This window comes from Lithobates pipiens, unplaced genomic scaffold (assembly GCF_037356315.1).
Source record: "Lithobates pipiens isolate NorthernLeopardFrog02 unplaced genomic scaffold, aLitPip1_a1.2 Scaffold_22, whole genome shotgun sequence".
Lineage (NCBI taxonomy): Eukaryota > Metazoa > Chordata > Amphibia > Anura > Ranidae > Lithobates > Lithobates pipiens.
In genome coordinates, this window is record NW_027507784.1 from 203,529,187 (window position 1) to 203,548,566 (window position 19,380).

Sequence of the window (19,380 nt, forward strand, 5' to 3'; positions counted from 1 at the left end):
AGCTACTTAAAAGATATCTGCAGCGATGAACGTAAACGTTTCCCCCTAACCTTTCTGGATCGACTGCTCATGGACGATACTTATAAAATTTCAGACATCTACAAACCCTTGCTCCAGCGGAATTCTACTCCACTGACATCCTCATCAGTCGCCAACTGGGAGAAAGACTTTCCTGACCCGGATTTAGTAGAAAAAATTTTGCAAGGACTTAACAAAGTTTACCGCCTAACCCCCAACGAGCTATGGAGAGAATCGCAACTAAAAATTGCCCACAGGGCGTACCTTCCCTTCCTTCCATCTAACACCGATAAGGACAGCACCAAGTGCCCCCACTGTCTCCAGAACAGGCCCTCGCTGGCTCACCGTTTCTGGTCCTGTTCCTTCATTTCATCTTTCTGGGACCAGATCCTCTCCTACATCTTCAAAGTAACCGTGCTGAAATTGACAAAGGACCCCCTCCTCCTCATCTTTGGATACTGGGACCCCCTCCTGCTTCCATGGTCTTCCATCAGAAGCTGCGTGCCCACAAGCTGCACGCCGTACAATCCCTCCCACGTGGACTGGGCTCTGCTATGTTTATTACTAGCCAGGAAATCCATTCTAAAGAGCTGGACTTCATCTCTTCCTCCCTCCGTCGCTCAGATGCAGAAAGAACTCCTTTCACTCCTATACAAGGACCGATGTAACGCAAATTTCCGGGACGAAAAAGCGAAGTCACGCTTCTATGCGCTGTGGCTTCCCTTCATATCTGCCACTCTCCCTCCGGTGGACATCATTAACTCGGACCACTTCACCTTTTTCTACTACGGCGCTCGACAACTGAACTCGGGGACAGATCCCCCCCCCCATCTACTGTCTAATTTGCGCCTAGCAACCTACTGACCTCCGGGACTGCCCCTTGGAACTTCCTACCTCAGGGACTTTATACGAAAACCTCATACCCCCCCCCTTCACCCTATTATGTCTTTATGTATGTGTCCCCCTCTTCCCCTCCCCCCCTTTTTCTTTTCTACATTCAGTAGTTACCCCTGATCCTATGATATGTTACTTTACTTAATCTTGGGAAATGGCATTATCCTGGTATATATATATTACTTTTGCAACTAACTCTTAACTCAGGATCCATCCAGTTACTGTTCAGATTGCTGCTTTGTTTTACTAGTTTCACTATCTTCTGTTTGGTTCATGTATTTCAGTCTATGGTATAAGTTCATTATGATACAGCTGCAATCTGCTCTCATTCTTATGCGCCTCATCTGTGATGATGGTCCCACTATATCGCACATGTCTCTGTTGCATCTGTACTGTTCTCTTTATTTATTTCTCAATAAATACTCTTTAAAAAAAAAAAAAAACTGATTCTTCCTAATAGCTTATCATTCCACCAACTCCATAGCCAAAACTAATGGGGTATCTATACTGATCTCGAGCAAGCTCCCATGGCAGTGCCAAGCAGTACTGGGGTACCCGGAAGGCCAATTCATATTCCTTAGGGGGCTAGTGGGCGGTGTTCCTCTCACATTGGCATCAATTTATGCCTCCCAATGAGCACCAGCGTAGCTTTATCACAAATGTCCTAGACCAACTGATCCTAGAGGGAGACTTTAATGTCCCCCTAATTCCTTCCTCAGACACATCCTCTGGACACTCCTCAATACCTCTGTCGCACAGAAAGCGCATAGCTAACTTCCTCCATAAAGCTCAATTGGTTGACATTTGGTGCCTACTGCACTCTGGAGAATGCAACTACACTTTCTATTCACACACTCACAAACTACTCCAGAAGAGACTACTTCCTGATACCTCATAACCAATTGCACTCAGTAATAAACTCCTCTATAGGGCATATCACATGGTTGGACCATGCCCCTATCACCCTTCAATACACACTCACGAGGGGATCTGCGCCCAGATCGAAGTTTTGGCGGCTGAACGAGAGCCTTCTCCAAGTTCCCGAAATATTGACAGAGGTGACAAAAGCTCTGACCCTATATTTCCAGAAAAATGAAACTCCAGACTGTGACCCTAGCTCCTTATGGGAAGCCCATAAAGCGTTCCTTAGAGGGCTACTAATTAGCCATGAAGCACAAATAAACAGGGAGCGCTCGGAACAGCTAGACAAACTTCTGACATCCCTGTCCTCTTTGGAAGCACGTCATAAACATGCCCCTTCACAAACCCTTGAGACAGAGCTAGGGACGGTACGTAAACAGATAACAAAATTACTGTACTATAAAGCCAAGGCAGCACTGCAACGCTGCCGGCAAATTACTTATGAATCCGGAGACAAATGTGGCAAGACTTTAGCTAGAGCAGTCTGGGAACAAAAGCAAGCATCCTACATTCCTCATATTATGAACCTTGATGGCCAGAAGGTCACTTTCCCGGAACAAATATCAGACATGTTCAGGGACTTCTACTCTAAGCTATATAGCTTAACATACAAACCACCCTCCCAGGCAGTCATTGACGATTACATAGCAACCTCCCAAATGCCTTATCTCACCACGGAAGTACGAGGTGAGCTAGAGGCACCTATTACCATGGAGGAGCTATAGACGGCCATCAGGGTCATGAAACCAGGTTAAGCCCTGGGTCCAGATGGGTATACCATCCAATACCACAAAACATTTCTCCCCATCATAGGCCCACGTATGGTGGCATTCTTTAATACAATTGGAGCAAAAGCAATCTTCCCCAGAGAGATGCTAAAAGCCCCATATCTTTGCTAAGCATCGACTTAAAATTATTCTCCAAAATCCTGGCAACCCGACTAGCACAGCATCTCCAGGCCCTAATACATCTAGTCCAGGTGGGCTTTATACCTAACAGGGAGGCCTGAGACAACACAATAAAAGTTCTGAACCTCCTTCACATGGCCAACGCTAAGGGCTCCAGGCGTGTATTCTTGAGTACTGACGCTGAAAAAGTGTTCGATAGAGTAAACTCGAACTTTATGTTCGCAGTACTCTGCCACATCGGCTTGGGAGACAGGATGCTTGGTTGGATAAACAGGATTTACTCCAATCCCACGGCACAAGTGAAAGTGAACGGTCTCCTCTTGTCTCCCTTCCCCATTACAAATGGTACGAAACAGGGGTGCCCCCATCACCTCTCCTGGTTCGGTAGATGTAACCTCCTTAAAATGTGCATTCTACCTAAATTTCTATATTTGCTCCACGCCCTCCCTATTCACATACCACATTCTTTTTTCAAACAAGTTCACGCTCTATTTACCCGATTTATCTGGGCCAATAAAAAACCCTGCATTAGTAGGACCCACATTTCACTCCCCAAACAACAGGGAGGTTTAGCGCTACCAGACGTCAAACAATACTACCAGGCCACGCAATTAGGTCACATACTGGATTGGAGACGCAACATGACAACTAAATTCTGGTTGCAGATAGAGCAGGCCCAAGTTGACGTTCCATTAAAGGGAGAGCTCTGGTGTTATGACTCTCTCCTCCTGGGGCTGAAAACACACCCCCTTCTGGGTACCACATTATGCCACAGTAGACAGGCAACCAGTCTTCCTTCACCTCAAGCAACTCTCAACTATACCCAATCTTAGGACACCCCGACTTTACACCAAGCCTCCAACCCACTGAATTTGACACCCTGAGGTGTTATGGCTTTGACCATGCCACCAAGTTTGTGACAACGGGATGCTGGCCCACCATCGGAGCTAACTGAAGTGACAGGCGTATACCCCTTTTGGAAAGTGGTGCAGTTGCACCATTTTCTGCATTCGTTACCCAATCCTCTGGACTTCTCTCACCAACTGACGACATTTTTGTTGCAGGAACTGAACCGCTAGCGAAAACCCTCTCCAAAATGTATACTTTACTCAACTCACCCCCGACACAACCTCATCTACTCTGTTTAGATAGGTGGGAGAGAGACCTTAACTGTAAATTTTCAGAGACACAAAAAACAGAAAATCATCAGTTGCGCTTTCAAATCGTCCCTCTGTACCAAAATACAAGAGACAGACTATAAAATTTTGTCACGGTGGTACCTTACCCCCTCCAGATTACACAAGTGCTTCCCCAACACCTCAGATCGATGTTGGCGGTGTGGGGAGGGGGAGGGTTCAATGCTCCACATCTTCTGGTCCTGCCCTAATCTGCAGAATTAGACGCATCATTCAGAAGTTCACAGATTATGAGATACCAGATGATGCAGCTTTTTTCCTCCTCCATTTGTCAAAAATCCTGATCCAGAAAATCAAAAAAATCATTAACTTGACACCTACTGAACACCGCAAAGGCACGTATACCGCTACACTGGAAACAACAGTGTCCACCGACTGATTGGCTGTGGAAGGTGGAGGAGATTACTAAGCTAGAGGACTTGGTCGTTACAGCGCAGCATAACTATGAGAAATACTCAGAAACCTGGACTAACTGGAATATCTTTATTTACTCAGACGAGGGAACCTCTCTCCTGAGTTAACTGACCGATAGATATCTACACAACCCTGGACCTAAGAGCATCACACCATGCCAACCCTCGCTCTGGCTGCCCCCCTCCTAGCTGCCCCTCCCCCACTTCCTGCTTCTATCTTCTTTCTACCACTGTCCTGTGTGGTGGGGAGAAGGGGTGTGGAGGGGAGAGGCATAAAGGGGAGGAGAGGCGTGGAGGGAAGAGTATTGTTGGGTAGTAGGGATAAGCCGAACACCCCCCGGTTTGGTTTGCATCCAGAACATGCGAATGAACAGAAAGTTTGCACAAATATTCGAACACCATAAAAGTCTATGGGACTCGAACGTGAGAAATAAAAAGTGCGAATTTTAAAGGCTAATATGCAAGTTATTGTCCTAAAAACGGTTTGGGGACCCAGTTCCTGCCCCAGGGGACATGTATCAATGCAAAGGAAAGTTTTAAAAACTGAAGTTTTTTCGGGATGCTTTAAGTGAAAAAATAAAAGTGAAATATTCCTTAAATATCATACCTGGGGGGTGTCTATAGTATGCCTGTAAAGTGGTGTGTGCTTCCTGTATTTAGAACAGTCCCTGCACAAAATGACATTTCTAAAGGAATAAATGTAATTTAAAACTGCTTGTGGCTGTAATGTAATGTCGGGTCCCGGCAATATGGATGAAAATTATTGATAAAAACAGCATGGGTAACCCCCCCCCCCCCCCAGCCCATTACCGGGCCCTTTGGATCCTGTATGGATATTAAGGGGAACCCCGCACCCAAATTTAAAAAAGAAAAGGCGTGGGGCCCCAGGCCCTATATACTCTGAACAGCAGTATACAGGCGGGCCCCGGGTTACAAACAAAATAGGCACTGTAGATTTGTTGTTAAGTTGAATCTGTTTGTAATTTGGAACAGGTAAATTCTTGAAGTGTAGCTCCAGCCAAAAAAACGATTTTTAAGCTTTTTGGATAACATAGGGAAGGGTTATCATCACCCCTGTAACATTTGTTTTGCTGTCTGTGCCCCTGTCCAGATGATTTCACCTCACTTTCTGTCCCAATGACAATTGGATTTGGAAAATTTGTTTTTTTTAGGGAAACAAGGATTGGTGATAAAGCATCAGTGGAGACACCTTTTTCCCATATTAACTCTTACAGGAGAGAATTTCCCTTCCCAGGGGTAGATTTCCTCTCACTTCCTGTTGTCTTCCTCCGTTTGTAAGTAAGAGTCGTTTGTAAATCTGATGTTTGAAAGTAGGGGACTGCCCTATATACTCTGCAGAAATTTGTGCCTTAGGTGTTGATGGTGCCACAACACTGTAAGCCCTCACATTTAATCTTGGTGGGTGCTGGAATGGGCCCTGATGTGAAAAATTAGATTGAAAATTGTAATTACATGCCCCTGTTAAACAGGGACAGAAAAATTGGGTCTTAGGAAGTGGTGGTGGTGCCACAACACTGTAACCCCTCACAGATTCTGTTGTTGAGTGCAGGAATGAGCCCTGCTGTGAAATATTAGATCAAAAATTGTAATTATGCACCCCTGTTAAACAGGGGCAGAACAATTGGGCCTTAGGTGGTGGTGGTGTTGCTGGTGGTGGTGACACAACACTGTAAAGCCTCACAGATACTCCTGTAGAGCGCATGAACGGGTCCTGCTGATAAATATTACAGCAACAATTGTAATCACATGCCCCTGTTAAACAGGGGCAGAAAAATTGGGCTTTAGGCACTGGTGCTGGTGCCACAACACTGTAACCCCTCACAGATACTCTAGGTGAGAGCAGGAACATGCCCTGATGCAAAATATTACAGCAAATATTTTACTTACACGCCCCTGTTAAACAGGGGCATAAAAATTGGGCCTTAGGCGGCGGCAGTGGTGGTGGTGGTGCTACAACACTGCAACCCCTCACAGATACTCTAGTTGAGCGCAGGAACGAGCCCTGCTGCAAAATAGTATAGAACAATTTGTAATTACACGCCCCTGGTAAACAGGGGCAGAAAAGTTGGGCTGTAGGCACTAGTGGTGGTGCCCAGAACCAAAAATGTTCTTAGAAGCTATCAAAATGAACATTGAGGAGGAATAGGATAGTCACTCAGTATAACAGGATAGTCACTCAGCATCAGCATAGACAGTCTTCAAGAGATTTCACATTCATAAAAAAAATGAATCGGTTACATCAGCATTAGGTGCTTGGTAGCTGGTGATCCAAGACTGATTCATTTTTATGAAGGTGAGCCGATCAACCGAGTCGGTGGACAGGCGCACTCTGTGATAAGTTACAAAGCCTCCAGCAGCACTGAATGTGCATTCATATAGAACTCTGGATGAAGGACAGGCCAGTATCTCAATTGCATACTGTGCAAGCTCTGGCCAGTGATTCATCCTCAAGACCCAGTAACCCAGTGGATTTTTGGTTGGAAAGGTCTCCAAGTCTGATCTTGCCCCTAGGTATTCCTGCACCATGTAAATCAGACACTGGCGATGGTTGCTGGAACTTAACAGACCTTGGCGCTGCAGACTTAAAAATTGTCTGAACGCATCGGTCAGACGCCCACCTTCTCCACCACTCCTTCTGTGACTGACCGAAGCCTCAGCAACACCTTGTCCAGGAGGACCTCCCAGGCTCTGCAAACCCATTGTACAAACCTTTATGCAACACCTCCCAAAGATGTTTCATCCTCTGCTCACTCTGCGAAGGCTTGATAAGTTCCACTTTACCCTTGTAACGTGAATCAAGAAGGGTTGCCAGCCAGTACTGATCCCTCTCCTTGATACCAAGAATCCAAGGGTCCTTTCGCAGGCTTTGCAGGATCAGGGAGGCCATGCAGCATAGATTTGCTGAGGCATGCGGTCCGGAGTCCTGTGGGTCACTAAGGGTGACATGATCCATATCCACCTCATCCCAGTCATGTACAAATCCATGGGTTTTTGGGGACTGAAAATGATCCCTTGAAGACTGAACAGTGAAACCACCAAATTAGGGATGTGAGCCAAACAGGGGACATGGGTCAAGTTTCACTGTCAGAGGGCAGAGAGGGGGTTGGTGCAATTGTCGCAAAAACCCTCATTCCTGGCTAAAGCTGGCATGGTGTCAACCACCTCTGAACCTGCCCCTGCAGAGCTGCCAGAATCTTTGCCCCAGCATGGCTCCTGTCCCCTAAGCAGACCAACTCAAGCACCGCATGGCATCTTTTTGCCTGAGTGCTTGCGTAGCCCCTAGAATGCCTATGAAGCACCGCTGGTTCCAAGGACAAAATTGCACAGGAAGAGGCCATAGAGGAAGAAGGAGGGGGTGGAGGAGAGAGGTGTGGCAGAATTCCCTCTACCAGCATTTTGGAGGCGTGGTGGCCGAACAAGTTCCAACATCACTGCACCCTGTCCTGCATCCTTCCCAGCTGCCAGCAGAGTTACCCAGTGCGCCATATAAGAAAGGTGACGTCCCTATCCATGCCTGCTGGACAGTGTGGTCAGTGGTAATATGCACCTTACCGCTGACCACACTGTCCAACGAGGCCAGAACATTGCCTTCCACATGCCGGTAGAGAACAGGAATAGCCTTCCGAGAACAAAAATGGTGTTTGCCACTGAGATACCGCACATTCCACAAATTCTCAAAAGGGGGCAGAGTCTACCAGCTGAAAAGGCAGCAGTTGGAATGTTAGCAATTTAGCCAAACTAGCATTCAGCCGCTGAGCATGTAGATGGCTGGGACTGAATTTGTTTTGACGGTTTAGCAACTGGGGTAGGGAAATTTGCCTGCTACAATCTGATTTAGGTGTATTAGTAGCAGATTGCCCGCAAGTGCTTGGGACACCTAATTCTACACCTTCATTCCTCTCAGTGCAGGTCTCTAAGAGGACTGAAAATATAGTGGGGTTGGAGATCCCAGCTGATGAGGAGCAAAGAGATGTCCGCCTTGTTCTTTAGTGTAAGTACTGTTTCCAATGGACTGCATGGGAGCTCAACATATTCTGGTCAAGTATGTGGTGCCCAAGCAGCTGCTTTTTTTGCCACGCTTGATACGCTTCAGACATATGTTGCAAACAGCAATGATGCGATCTGCTGCACACATCTCAAAAAAGGCCCCCACCAAAGAACTTTTGAAAAAACTTGAGGAGTCATCAGTGCCCTGAACATGCAGAACTCTGTGGTGTGATGCAGTCAGTTGGCTGTCCTTAAGCTGGCCCCTGGAGGACATCCTGCCTCGTTGGAGATGTGCCTCCTCCTCTCTTCTATCAGGCACCCACATAAAGTCAGTGACCTCATCATCCCCTCCCTCCTCATCACTGGAGCAAATCTGGCAGTATCCTGCAGCTGGGGGAACATGACTGCCAGTTTCTTGTCCTTCTTGGGCACCCCCTCTGGGCTCATGTTACTGCCTTCATTCTCAACCTGGGTACCATCATCGGAGCCTTACGCTGCACATCCTCCTGCAGCATGTACCCAACACTGTGGTCGAACAGTTTGGGGGGACTCCTCAGAACATGATGGTGGGGCTAGGGAAGGAGTGACTGATGCCACTGAGCCGATAGAATAGGCCACTTTAGCAGCTGCATTGGCATCCAAGCTTCTCTTAGTCTGGGTGACAGAGGATCAGGAGGATGAGGACGGCAGGCTTGGCTAGACTAGAATGCAGTGGATATATATGTAGGAGACTATATATATATATATATCTTTATGCACTGCATATCACTGAATCAGCTGCCTGGCCTTCCTGTCTGAAAGTGTCTTTGAACACATACACCAGGAATGGCCTGCAGTCAGATATAGGCTTGGCTAGACTGTAATGCAGTGGAAATATATATGTTGAAGACTGTATATATATATTTATTGCACTGCAGATGACTGAATCACTTGCCTGCCTGCCTGCCTGCCTGCCTGAAAGTGTATTTGAAAACGCACACCAGCAATGGCCTGCAGTCAGATATAGGCTTGGGTAGACTAGAATGCAGTGGATATATATATATATGTTGGAGACTGTGTATATATTTTATGCACTGCAGATCACTGAATAACCTGCCTGGCCTGCCTGCCTGAAAGTGTATTTGAATACGTACACCAGGAATGGCCTGCAGTCAGATCTAGCTACACAGGATACAATGTAAATGTCACATACCTAGTGGACGAGCCCGACCTGCAGGGAGTGACCTCTCTTGCTGCTCCAACTCGAGGACCCTGGTAAGATGAACGGGAAGCACAATAGTCAGGAGTGGCACGAGTGCCTGGCAGGATCAGAAGATGGATCAGGAACTCAGGAAGCACTGAGTAGCAGGAGCCTGGAATGAGCTGGATTGGCAGGCAGGTGCAGCAGACAGGAACTGGGCAGCAGGTGGGTACTAGAAACCAGGAATCGGGACACCGGAGCAGGACCTCAGACTGGAACTGGGCTGCAGACAGGAGCTGGTCAGCAAGCTGGAAGCTGAGCAGCAGACAAAGACCAAGAACCAGGATACCGGAGCAGGATCTCAGACTGGAACTGGACTGCAGACAGGAGCTGGACCACAAACTGGGAGCAGAGCAGCAGACAGGAACCAGGATACAGAGAGTGAGGAGTCAGACAAGCCAGGTTAGTTATCAGGCAGAAATAAAAATACAACAGTACAGCGCAGATACACAACACAAACTGAATAATAAATAAATAGAATGCAGCATAGATAAGGGAAGCATCAAGAGTCCACAAGTGCAGGGTGTCTTCTTTCAACAAAATGAAAAGTGATGATGTGATCCCTTCCACCGGTGGATAAGATGGACTCTCACCTTAAGCAATGGACCCCTGACAAGTCAGACAGGTCAAACAGGCATATCCCCACCTGGGGTAAATCACAGGTAACAGCTTTCCAATACCGGTGCTCCAAGGGTTAATCCTTCTCATATCCCTTATCAGTGGCGGAACTACCGCCATAGCAACACATGCGGGCGCTATGGGGCCCGCAGTCAAGTGGGGCCCGGTGAGGACAGGCGCCACGGCTCCGCGGGAGATAGCCGGCGGCTCCGCGGGAGGTCCGCGGGTAGTCCGCGGCTCCGCGAGTGGTCCGTGGGCGGCTCCGCGGGTGGTCCGCGGGCGGCTCCGCGGGTAGTCCGCGGGCGGCGCCGCGGCTCCGCGGGCGGCGCCGCGGCTCCGCGGGCGGCGCCGTGGCTCCGCGGGCGGCTCCGCGGGTGGTCCACAGGCGGCTCAGTGAGTGAGAGCGGGCGGTCAGAGGATCCGTGGGAGGCGGATGAGAGTGGCCAGTTCGCTGGTGAGAGAGTGGGCTGGCCAATCAGGGAGCTGACAGGCGGGGAGCATAGAGATGACATCATCTCTGGCCGCCCTGCATCCCTGCAGTGCAGTTCCCCCCTCACTGGGCAGGCAGCCAGGAAGCAGAGAGCTGACATTATCTCTCTGCTGTCTGACTGATAATCTGCTGCCTGACTCAGTGACACAGCAGGAAAGTGGCAGAGCAAGTGACAATCCATAATGTGTGGCAGGCGACGTGGCAAGTGACAATCCGTAACGTGTGGCAGGTGACGTGGCAAGTGAAAATCCATGACGTGGCAAATGACAATCCATAATGTGTGGCAGGCGACGTGGCAAGTGACAACCCGGGACGTGGCAAGTGACAATCCATAATGTGTGGCAGGTGACATGGCAAGTGACAACCTGGATGTGGCAAGTGACAATCCATAACATGTGGCAGGTGACGTGGCAAGTGAAAATCCGTGACGTGACAAGTGTCAATCCGTAATGTGCGGCAGGTGACGTGGCAAGTGACAACCCGGGACGTGCAAGTGACAATCCATAATGTATGGCAAGTGACAATCTAGGATGTGGCAAGTGACAATCTGTAATGACGTGGCAAGTGACAATCCGTAACGTGTGGCAGGTGACGTGGCAAGTGAAAATCCATGACGTGGCAAATGACAATCCATAATGTGTGGCAGGCGACGTGGCAAGTGACAACCCGGGACGTGGCAAGTGACAATCCATAACGTGTGGCAGGTGACATGGCAAGTGACAACCTGGATGTGGCAAGTGACAATCCATAACATGTGGCAGGTGACGTGGCAAGTGAAAATCCGTGACGTGACAAGTGTCAATCCGTAATGTGCGGCAGGTGACGTGGCAAGTGACAACCCGGGACGTGCAAGTGACAATCCATAATGTATGGCAAGTGACAATCTAGGATGTGGCAAGTGACAATCTGTAATGACGTGGCAAGTGACAATCCGTAATGTGTGGCAGGTGACGTGGCAAGTGACAACCTGGATGTGGCAAGTGACAATCCGTAACATGTGGCAGGGGACGTAGCAAGTGAAAATCCGTGACGTGGCAAGTGACATTCCGTAATGTGTGGCAGGTGATGTGGCAAGTGACAATCCGTAATGTGTGGCAGGTGACGTGGCAAGTGACAATCCGGGATGTGGCAAGTGGACAATCCACAACATGTGGCAGGTGACATTCTGCAACGTGTGACAAGTGACAATCTGCATCTGGTGGCAGGCGATGTGGCAAGTGGACAATCCGCAACATGTAGCAGGTGATGTGACAAGTGACAATCCTTAATGTGTGGCAAGTGACAATCCAGGACGTGGCAAGTGACAATCCATAATGTGTGGCAAGTGATGTGGCAAGTGACAATCCAGGACGTGGCAAGTGACAATCCATAATGTGTGGCAAGTGACGTGGCAAGTGACAATCCATAATGTGTGGCAAGTGATGTGGCAAGTGACAATCCAGGACGTGGCAAGTGACAATCCATAATGTTTAGCAAGTGACGTGGCAAGTGACAATCCAGGACGTGGCAAGTGACAATCTGGGATGTGGCAAGTGGACAATCTGCAACATGTGGTAGGTGACATTCCGCAACCTGTGACAAGTTACAATCTGCATCTGGTGGCAGGCGATGATGGCAAGTGACACGCTCAGGGATCCCACTGATTTTGCATTATGGTGAGTTGAACTATTTCATTTTATATAACAGAACAGAAATTGGTTAGAAGGCCAGGAGGTCAGCAATGTGTTCCCTTCAGGGGCTGCATAGAGTATACTGCATACTTTGTTGTTCAAAATTAATATAAGCTGTTGCCTGGGTACTGTGCCACATGGGTGTGGTAGTCTGTTGTTCAATGGCATTAGTTCATTTTTTTTTTTTTTTGATGGGGGGGGGGGGGGGGCCCATACAACATTTTGCTATGGGGCCCTGTGATTTCTAGTTACGCCCCTGTCCCTTATGTCAGCATAATTCCGTGAAGTATATATAAAAACATAAAAGGACAACAACTAGTGCTCTCCGTTTCAAAATGTATTAAAAAAACAGATTTAAAATGGTACACTCACATGGTATGGCACTGCTCTCCAGTGCCGAGTTGCAGACAGAGTCATAATACAGTCAGAAAAACCATCAATGCATGGATCAGCGTTGTAAACAAGTGGGTGACGTCATGGCTAATGTCACGTGGTCCGTACGCGTTGCGTCCCCACAAGGTAGGCGGGACTTCATCAGCGGTGACGGCGTAACGACAAGCTCCCGCTTATATACTAATAACGCTATTCGATGGCCAATAAGATGCTATGGCCAATAAGAGATTCGATGGTCAATAAAAAGTTCGCCAACGCGCAGGTCGAATCCTGAGGCGAACATTACAAACGTGACCCGGAAATAGGGAACGCACAAATGACCAGGCATGGGAGAAAGCGAAAGGGAGAATCGAAAACTCTGCCAGACAAAATGAAATAAACAAAGATGAAACCTCGCTCCCTAAGGCCCAAACAATTAATAGGGTAGGGCTATACAAGCCTCAAACAGAAGCAGGGATTTACTGGATCACAAACTAAATCTCCAACTGTACCCTAGTCGCAGAAAAAAACATTTACAAAAGAGAGAATGATATTTACCTGAGAGGGTAATGGTAAATAAAAAACAATGGAATTTCGGCAATATGTAAAAAATAAATAAAAAATACATAAAAAATACAAATTTCTTCCAGCCTAATTCATACTTAATATCAATTCTATTTAGGGGGTAAAGAATCCTCATCTAGTCTAAACTAACAAATGGCTCGTCCCCAAATAAACAAATAAACCAACAACACGAGACGTCACCCGTAGCAACCCTGATCCGCGCATGATAAAAAAAAAAAAGGACAACAAAATGGGGGAACTACCTATCCAAAATAAAACAATTTAAATCAAATTCTACATTAAGGCCCCCAGGGGTAAGAACCTTAGTTTCGTGGATGCAGTATGATTCTCTCCGACTAAGTTGACGCAAAAAATTCCCTCCACGCCAATGTTTGTTAACTTTTTCTATACCCCAGAAGCTCAAACTTTTCGGACTTTGAGCGTGAACTAATTTAAAATTCCCGGGACACATTATGTGTTTTGAGGCCTTTTTTAATGTTATTGACATGTTCCCCCAATCTAACATGGAGGGGCCTAGAGGTCCTACCAATATATTGAAGGCCGCAGCCACACTGAGGCATGTATACGACCCCCACAGCAGCACATGTTATTAATTGGTCAATCTTGGTCAATCTTATATGCCCTATTATTGGCTGCGGCCACAAAAGATTTTCTCTTTTTAACATTGCATTTAGAATGTTTGTGCAGTACATCGTCCGCATGCATAGAACCCAGATAAAAATGAAAATAGCCTGCTCTCTGTTTGTACAGGGGGTCAACAACACCAGGGGCTAGTCGATCCCGCAAAGAGGGGGCTTTTTTATATACAAAAGAGGGGTGTTCAGGTAAGAGAGGTCCCAAAATGCGATCCTGTCTTAAAATAGTTATCAGGCAGACAGTGGAGGTACCAGATGATCAAGCAGAACAGTAGTCAGACAAGCCATGGTCGGATGCAGGCAGATGACAGGGATGGTCAGAGACAAGCTGGGTAAAGTTCAGGCACAGGAAACAGGTTTTCAGGATCAGAGCACACACACGCTGTAGATCAGACAGCAAGATCCCAGTGCGACAGTCAGATTTAAATAGCCTGCCTTGCGGCAACAGGAGCATGCGGACACCCACGCGTGCGCATGCGCAAAGGCATGCGCGAAGCCCAGGATGCCTGTTACTGGCAGGATCTTCCTGACAGTATATACATATGTATATATATATAAAAAGCCGGGATGTATATATATATATATATATATACTGTAAATGCCACATTCTACACATGATCTGAAGGCTATTAAGTTTAGGGGGTGTAGATGGACTCCCTAAATATAAGAAATTATTAATCTAGAGATTGAGGATAATCTGTTAATAGTCTAAAATTTGAAAAGACAGGTTAATATTCTGAAATGAAGCAGTTTAAATGAAATTCAATATTATGACCCAGAGGAGTGAGGATCTGCATTAAATCGGCAAATCTCTGGGACCTCACATACAAGATAAACCTTAGATGGTATATCACTCCATTGCAGATTCATAGATATAGTCCAACGACTGACCCTGCCTGTTGGAGATTATGTGGCCTCCCTGGCAACCTATATCACACTTTTTGGTCTTGCCCAAAAATAACCCAGTTCTGGACAGACATATTTGTAATCATATCATCTCTCACTCACATTGTCTCCCCGCCTAACCCAGCACTGGCACTCCTAAATATTGGAATTGACACCTATCCTCACCATATCCAATATATTGTCACACATTTGTGCCTAGCAGCACGGTTGACCATTACACGTAACTGGAAATCCCCTGACCCTCCCTCACGTTCTGAAGTTATACGAACAACACATTTACATGGCGTATACGAACGTATGTATGCCTCTTCGGAAGGTCTATTGTCTAAATCCATCATCCGCTGGACTCCCTGGTTAGACTGGTACAAATCTTCCATGTCCGGGCCTCCTTGAACATTCATCTAATCTAATATGAGAAGAATTTCTCACATGCCTACATGTACCTATTCCACCTTTCATTCCCCCCCCCCCTTTTTTTTTTTTTTTTTTTTTCTTTTCTCTTTCTTCTCACCTATCCTCACCCCTTCCCCCCTTCCTATATATTTCATCTACATAATAGTTAGCGGATCGCTATTAGTCCATTTATTATGGACTTCTCTTCTCCATTATTTTCCTCTAGGTTTACGGTTACTGTTTCATGTTAGATAACATTACGGTACTTTGCATTCCTCTTAGTTTATTTTTTTTTTTTTTTTATTTCATAATCTTTATTCATTTTCAACATTCTTTTACATAATAAAAGCAAGAAAAACATTCTCTATAGCATGTGAAGCACTTATTTCACCTTTACAAATACAATAATACTTTAGTGAGTAATAAAAACCTTTAGAAAACATTCCTATCCATGATGTGTCAATATTTCTTCTATCTAACCCCTCTTTTCACTCATTGCTCATATATTCCTCCTTCCCCTCCTACTTCCTCTCTCTCTACCCAGCTTTCACCTCTCCCATACCTCATTCTGGGTATCTCATTCTATCCAGCCAGGGTTTCCACATCTTTTTAAATTCTTTAAAATTTCCTCTCCTCAAATATATCACCCTCTCCTTCCATATTGTCTCCATAATTGCTATCTGCCAGTCCGCTACTGAAGGAGCATTTTTTGCTTGCCACCTTTGAGCTAACAATTTTCTTGTCGCGATCTCCCTATTGCTTCACCCAGGCCCAGCACACATATCCTGGGATCCCCCCTGATCGTTACACCAAATGTTTCATTCAAGGTGATAACAATCTCTGACCAGTAACGAAACAATTTTGGGCATCGCCAGAACATGTGAGCTAGGTCTCCAGACTCTTGACATCTAGGGCACCTATCATCTGCTCTACGTCCGAAACTAAACAGTCTTTTTGGTGTATAATAGGCCCTATGCAGCAGCATTAAGTGTGACATCTTCTGGGCAGGCGAAACTGAGATTGAGTAACCATCCTCTAGTATTTTCCTCCACTGTTCATCCGTGAATATTCCCAACTCCTCCTCCCATTTCCTTCTGCATTTGAACCCTTCTGGGCTTCCTATACTTCCTTCACATATAACTGGATATACATCCGCTATAAATCCTTTTGTCCTCACTGGGGCCTTTAATCTGCTAAAAATAGGGGAGTTATTCCACACAGGACCTTGCCTATTAAATTGTTTCCCTAGGGCATGTCTAATTTGAAGGTATTTATAAAATGATTGTGTGGATATATCAGACTCTGATCTTAAAGCGCTAAATGTTTTTAATATTTTCCCTGTATATAACTGGGCCAACTTATCTATCCCTTTGACTTCCCAATCTTTATATACCCCTATTTCTTCCATTTCCTGCAGGTTCCGGTTGTCCCACAATGGGGGTGTACTGAGTTAAGCCTCCCAGGCCTTTAATCGCCTTAACTGCCTTCCACACCTTTACTACTAATTTTATTGTGGGTATTTTTTTTTTAGGAAATGGGTTTGCCTCCAGAGCTTCTACCATATTCTTATGGGGTGTCTCCATTAATATTAAGGCCTTATTAATTCCTCCACCCATCTCCTCACTCATGTCCAAGTGTTGTAATTGAGCAGCTAAAAAGTAGCTCCTTGGATGTGGAACTGCCATTCCACCTTTTCTTGTAGGTGATTGCAAAGTTTGTAGAGCTATCCTGGATACTCCCCCTTTCCATATAAGTTCTCGGAATAGTACCTCTATTTTCCTAAACCACATTATGTCTACCCAAATCGGGGAGTTATGTAACACATACAATAACTGAGGCATCCATACCATTTTAATCAAGTTACATCTCCCTGCATTCGATAATGGGAGTCTTTTCCAGATTTCGATTTTCTTCTTGAATTTAGCTATTAATGGAACCAAATTATCATTTATATATTTATTAGGATCTTTTTGTATATGTATCCCCAGGTATTTCATGCGCTCCACAACTACCAGCTGCGCGCCTGTCCCTGGGCTTTGGGCCCTACTTTTATCCAATGGCATAAGAACTGATTTTTCCCAGTTTATCTCCAGGCCTGAGAACCTCCCGAAATCTGAAATAAGTTTCATCCCTTGTCTGAGGGACTGCTCTGTGTCCCCCAGAAAGAGGAGAATATCGTCCGCATATAGCGCTATCCTCTCTTCCCTCGTCCTCCTTTGGAAACCGACCATATTCCTACTAGATCTAATTGCAATAGCTAATGGTTCTATTGCTAGGGCAAAGATCAGGGGTGACAAAGGGCACCCCTGTCTTGTCCCCCTCTCTAGAAAAATCCTATCTGAATATTCATTATTAACCCTAATTCTAGCACTAGGGCCGTTATACAGGGTTTTTACCCATGCAATAAGATTAGGGCCAAACCCAAATTCCCTCAGTACCCGCCAGATATAGGGCCATTCTAAACTATCGAAGGCTTTGATTACATCTAAAGCCATTATTGCCTTATTGCCATCATTCTCTATAGGTACCTGCATATTAAGATATAATCTTCTTATGTTTGTGCTTGTAGTTCTGCCTGGGATAAAACCTGTTTGGTCGAAGTGTATCAGCCTGGAAATAATTTTATTCAATCTAATGGCTAATACTTTGGCTAATATTTTAGCATCCGCACAGAGAAGGGAAATGGGTCGATAGGACTGTGTTTCCAATGGGTCCTTCCCCTCCTTGTGTAAGACTATTATTGTTGCCTCAGTCATTGAAGTCGGCAATCTCCCCTCCTTTTTTGCCCAATTAAATACTTTAAGGAGCTCTGGAAGCAATATTTTACTGTAATATTTATAGGTTTCCAAAGGAAGACCATCTGGCCCTGGGGATTTCTTATTAGCCATTTCTGATACTGCGCACTGGATTTCCTCAATTGTTAATGGGGCTTCCATTATCTCATTCTCCTCCTTTGTTAGAGAAGGCATTTTGATATTCGAAAAGAACCTATCCATATCCTCGCCAACCTCTGTCCCCCGTGAAGAATACAGTTTGGCATAGAATACCCTAAAGGTATCAGTAATCACTGAGCTCTGTGCTGATATTTCTCCTTTCTCAGTCCTTATCACTGGGACAGTGGATGGCGAGGAGTTACTTCTTACAATCTGTGCCAACATCTTTCCTACTTTTTCCCCTTCCCCATATTCCACTTGTTTCTGGAACAATCTTTTATTCTCTATTTTCCTAATAACCACTACCTTGTGTTCCAGTTGTTTCTCTAACCATATTTTTTTTTTCTCTGGGGTGGGGTTTTCTATATAGGCTCTCTCTGCTATTACTAGATCCCTTTTAACCCTATTCTCCCATTCATTAGATGTTTTCTTAACATTCGCTACCTGTTGGCTAAGAATACCCCTAAGATAGGCCTTCAATGCGTCCCATATTACTCCTATCTCTGCAGACCCACTGTTAAACTCCACAAACTCTGCCACACTAAACAGCACCCTCTCGGGGTCCCCAATTAGCTCAAAACACACTGGATTCATATTTCATACTCTTGGGGGCTTTATCCCCCCTAGATTTACCGAAACTGTCACTAGCGAGTGATCTGACACCCCTCTAGGTTGATAAACTATTTCCCTTACTACACGGCTTGCCTCCTCATTCCCAAGGACTAAATCTATCCTTGAGAGTGAGGAGTATGAGCTTGAGAAACATGAGTATTGTAACTGGTCCGGGTTACGCATTCTCCATATATCAAACAGGCCCCCCTCCAGCAAAAATCGAGACAGCCGGGTCTCAGCCTCCGTTTGCATATATATTCCTGGTGGAAACCTATCCTGGCTTTTATTTATAACCTCATTAAAGTCTCCCATTACTATAACAGGAATCCCCGATTTATCCGCTATAAATTCCATCAAACAATATAAAACTTACATTTTAAATGGGGGAGGAATGTAAACATTTGCAAAAACATACTCCTGATTTTCAATTACACAGTGTAAAAAGATAAACCGCCCTTCTTTGTCTATATTGATCTGCCGACAGGAGAACGCCACCTCTCCCCTTACCAACACGGCCACTCCCCTCAAATAAGAGGTGTGGACTGAATGGTACTGGACTTGAAATTTC